The sequence below is a fragment of the Microtus oregoni genome, unplaced genomic scaffold (assembly GCF_018167655.1).
Source record: "Microtus oregoni isolate MIOR12 unplaced genomic scaffold, Mior012 000009F_ref0000495, whole genome shotgun sequence".
NCBI classification, from domain to species: Eukaryota; Metazoa; Chordata; class Mammalia; order Rodentia; family Cricetidae; genus Microtus; species Microtus oregoni.
The window spans coordinates 17,490,435-17,495,584 of NW_024543068.1; positions in this window are offsets into that span (position 1 = coordinate 17,490,435).

The window sequence follows — 5,150 nt, forward strand, 5'->3', positions numbered from 1 at the left end:
ATCCACAAACAGAATTTTATAGCACACGAAGGGAAAATGGATGAAATGTAAAGATGAAGTAGACATACAAGTGTAGCTTGAGAAAACGACAATTCTCAGGCATCAATAGAGCACACAGAAAAATAAGATTGTAGAAGATGCGGCAGTGTGATCGTTTGACTTGAGCTGAGACTTTAAAGCCCTTTACCCGCAGCAGGACGCATATTCTTTTCAAGTTTACTAAGACAGTCACCAAGGTAGGTTATAGTTTGGGGCATCAAAACATTGAAAAAAAAAAAGGCTGTATTTGAGCTGAGGATGTAGCTCAGCAGTTCCTAGGGGGTGTGAGGTCCTGACTGCAGTGTCCAGCCCTGCAAAGAAAAAGGGAAAAAGACTGCATCTGTTTAAAATTGAAATTTAATCACAAGATAATTACATTAGAAGTAAAATCAGGAAGATATTTAGAATATCCAGATAATTGCAAGATAAATGAAGAAAATGTGAGGATAGTTTGGATTTTTGTTTTCAAATGAATGGAATTAAGATACATTTTTTGTTCTGTTTTTAGAGACAGAGTCTCAGTATGTATCCCTGTCTTCCTACATAGACCGGGTTGGCCTCGAACTCACAGAGATCCACCTGCCTCTACCTTCTGAATGTGAAGATTAAAGGCATGTGCCACCGTGCCCAGTCTAAGACATAATTTTAAAGTATGAAGTTCATTGGTTTTAATTATTCATCATGTTGTACAGCAATCGTCATTATTTAATTCTAGACCATTTCCAGTATCCACACCTATCAACAGTTAGTTTCCACTTCTTTCCTATATTCCCCGGGTATCATTCATCTACCACAGGCAGTTCAACCCTGTCTGTGTATGCTCTAGACCCATTCATAGCCACCCCCCACCCCCCACCCCCCAGAAGGTTCATTTCTGTTGGTCAGTCTTGCTTTGAGACAAGGTTTCACTTTGTAGCCCCGACTGGCCTGGAACTCATAGAGCTCTGCCTGCCTCTGCCTCCCAAATCCTGGGTTCACACACGTGCTCCTCCAGTCAGGCCCTTCCTCAAATGTTCGTTTGCTGTCATAACTTACTACATGGTCTGCGTGTCCTATGAAGATAGATGTGTAGGCAATTCTGCCTATCCGGGTTACTGGTAATCACCCTCATGGGATTTCTCACCAGCCAAGCTAAACATGCGTGTGCTGTTGTCTCTCGCTAATCTGTGCTGTTAGTTCACTGCAGCGACTCTCCGGAGGGCAAAGGGGACATTTTTTTCCTTCTTCCCTACAATACTAAAACCTTCTGGACCACATACTTTAAAATAGTGAAATTTAATCACACGTGAATTACATCTCAAAAAATATAAGAATCTGATAGAACATTCTTTGTGTCCCACCCACATCTGGCTTGATTCAGATTGGCTCTCCCGTCTCATAGACTCTGTTCTCGGAGTCTCAAGGACATCTGTGCGATTCTCCGCTGTGGCTGCTGCAGGCTGTCTGGCCGGCAGTGAAGGTTGTACTTTGTATTTTAATAGCCATGCTTATTTTCCTTTGCTATTAGTTCTTTATTGTCAATTGCTAACTTGCTCCATAACCAGACTCAATTAAAAGGATAAGAGAGGATGGAAAAGTCCTTTGCCACTCCCAGAAAGCATTTCCATATTCTTGGTTTTGTTTTTTTTTCTTGTTTTTGCTTTTTTTGTTTTGTTTTTTTGAGACAGGGTTTCTCTGTGTCGTCTTGGAGCCTGTTCTGGAACTCTATCTGCAGACCAGGTTGGCCTCAAACTCACAGAGATCTGTCTGCCTCTGCCTCCTGAGTGCTGGAATTAAAGGCACTCAGGGATTCTTCTTCTTCTTAAACACTTAAACCGGCTGCACAATGGCAGGCTCTGAATATGGGTCCCAAATTTCCTAGCTCTAAAAATAGAGTCTGACTGAGAAGAGTTAAATTGTGTGTTTGAACAGGTTATGAAGAAATGGCTTCCCATCCATAGCCCTACAAGGATATCCTGAAGGCTTATAGGCTTTTAATGAATAACTTCCGATGAAAAACTTCGATGGGTCTGTGGTGTGCACAATTAGCTCAGCTATTAGTCATCGGGAGTGTCCAGGGCTTACACGACTTGGCCTCGTATGCTCCCTGCTTTTATCATGCTGTGTGTGAATCCATTTCCTGATTGTACGCACCCAGACACATTCCCCTCTTTGGAGTCAGGGCCCGAGTCACCTGGCTGCCTTCTACTGACTGTGCTGTGAGCAGAACTGAGTTCCCTTCCCCACCTGCCTGCCCTTCTTTCTTCCCTCCCTCCTTTCCTCCCTCATCCTTCCATCTTTCCTCCCACCTTCACCCCAATTATGGTAAAACAGGTGTAACATTAAAACAGATCATTTTGGCCTCGCACGTGTGTGTGTGTGTGTGTGTGTGTGTGTGTGTGTAGATCAGTGAGCAAGCTTAAGTGTTGTTTCTCAGGAGCCATCTGCCTTTATTCTCTGAGAGATCTTACTGATTTGGAACTTATCAGTTGGCCTGAACTATCTGGCTAGAGAGCCCTAGGGGTTTGCCTGTTCCTGTCTCCCCAACACCGAGATTACAGGGCAGGCTACTGATCCTGTCTTTTTTTTTCATGGGTTCTGGGGACTGAGTTCAGGTATGCATGCTTGCTTTCGAAGTGCTTTACCAAATGGACCAGCTCTCTGGCCTGTAAGTCAGTCATTTAAAGTGTGCAATCCTGTGGCATTAACATTCACACCGGTTTGCAGCCAGCACCACTGTCTGTATCCACAACCTTTCATCTTGAAAAACATGAAATTCCATTCCCACAAACCATTAATTTTCTCCCAACTCCTAGCAACCATCATGATACCTCCACGAATTTGAGTAAGCTAGATACTCATAGAAGAGGAGTCACAGGACATTGGCTTTTTTCTTCCTGGTTTTTCCAGACAGGGTTTCTCTGTAGCTTTGGAGCCTGTCCTGGAACTTGTTCTGTAGACCAAGCTGGCCTCAGACTCACAGAGATCTGCCTGCCTCTGCCTCACAAGTGCTGGGATTAAAGATGTGCCTTACCACTGTCCAACGACAATGGTTCTTTTCTACCTTTCCTTCTCCCTCCCTTCCTCCCCCCCCCCCCACTCTCTCTCTCTCTCTCTCTCTCTCTCCCTCAACTGGGGGTTGAAGGGAAATGTACTTCCTAGGCAAGTAAGTATTCTACATTGGACTATATAATAGATAATATATCATACCATATATATATTATAATATCATTGGATATGTAAGTATATGCATATTTTTCCACCCCCTTTTTAACTTCTGCCAAATTGCCCAGGCTAGCTTTGAACTTGAGATTCTCCTGCTTCAGCCTCTTGAGCAGCTGTGCTACCAGGCCTGGCCTGTTTGCCTTTATTGACAGCAAGGGGTCATGTGGCCTGGAGCTGACCCCTCTGATGTGGTAGCCAGGCCAGGAGGAGGAGGAGGAGAGTCTCCAACACACACACACACACACACACACACACACACACTCCCAGACAGACGCGGGAAGACTTTCTGCACCCTGATGACAGCTGGGAATTCTTTCTGCTCTTCTGTGAGTCGAGAGCTACAAATGGGAGACTTTTCAAGCCCAGTTCCAAACACAGGAATTCTTCCCCAGTCAGTCTGTCTCCTGGGCCCCACTGAGACAGCTGGCCTTCCCACGCAAGCTAACGCGCTCAGCTGTGACTGCCCGTTCCTGGGTCAGCCTGCTCCTGCTCACCCTTGACGGAGAACACCGGCTCCCTGACAGCTTGAGCCGCTTTCTGTTCCAAGCTGCAGAGAGCACCATGGAGTCTTTTCAAAATGCAGGTCAGCAACTCCCAGGAGTTCCTGCAGCCTCGGCTGCCATGATCTTCTTATTTCTTTAGCCAGTTCTTTGAGACTCGGGGCAGGATTTGAGCTCCATACGAGATCCTTCTCTTGGCTTTTGTGGAGGTGATTAAACCAATGTCTTCTTCCTGAAAAAGAGAACAATCTTCCACTGGATTTGGCATAAGAACACAGCTAGACTGGAAATGGGGAGACTAGGAAACAGAGGTAGGTCAGAGGGTCCTGGGACGCCCCACGCCAGATCGGGTGGGGGAAGGGCTGAGGAGTGAGCTCATGTGCATCTAGACACGAGGACCCATGGGCCCCTCCTGAGTGACAAAGTTTACTTTTCTTCAAATATCTCTGTGAGAATGCTGTGTGAACAGTCACAGTTGGGCTGTGTCCCATTCAACTTTTACGAAAGCCCTAGACCGATGAGTTTTATTTCTTCCTTTCTAGGAGTTACTAGGTTTGATAAGCTTCAAAAATCCTCTCCCTTAGAGACGTTGCTGATAGAAGGGTGAGAAAACCTCTTCCTCTGCAAGTGACCTGCTAGAGAGCTTGGGAAAGAGAGCAAGCACTGAGGCTTGGAGGGTCAGGAGGGAGGTCTTCGGAACAGGAAAGAGACTTTCCACCACAGAGACTGTAAGAGGGTGACATCAGGTCCTGAAAGTCAGAAGTAAGCAATCAGCCTAGAGGTTCTGAGAACATGCTCTCGGGAGGCAACTGTGGAAAAAGGCCAGGTGAGCCCCCAGATGTATATCCAAGGTCTCTCTCTCTCTTCTGATTCCACACGGTCAGTAGGAAGAAGACCATAAGAAATGGCAGCATACCTGCAGAGGGCGTGTACAAGACTTGGGGCCACTGAGTCAAGGATTCCTTAATTTTCTGGAGACCAAATCAGGTATTAGGAGTTGCTGTGATTACCCTCCCTGACTCTGCCCACAATTTTAGCAGCTAAAAAATAATGCTAAATCTGAGGATAAGACCCAATTCAAAAGCAACTGGCTTTAATTAAAAGTGTGTAGGATACATACAACATTAAAAACTGTTCTCTGGCTGGGTGGTTATGTCACACGCCTTTAATCCCAGCACTTGGGAGGCAGAGGCAGGTAGACCTCAGTGAGTTCAAGGCCAGCCTGGTCTACGAAGTGTGTTCGAGGACAGTTCGGACTGTTAAACAGAGAAACCCTGTCTCAAAAATAACTAAAACACAACACAAAACAAAATCATCCAAAACACCAAAACCAACCAAACAAACAAAAGCCAAAAAACCCCAAACCAACCACCAACCAAACTCCCTCCAAAAAGAATTATTCTATTG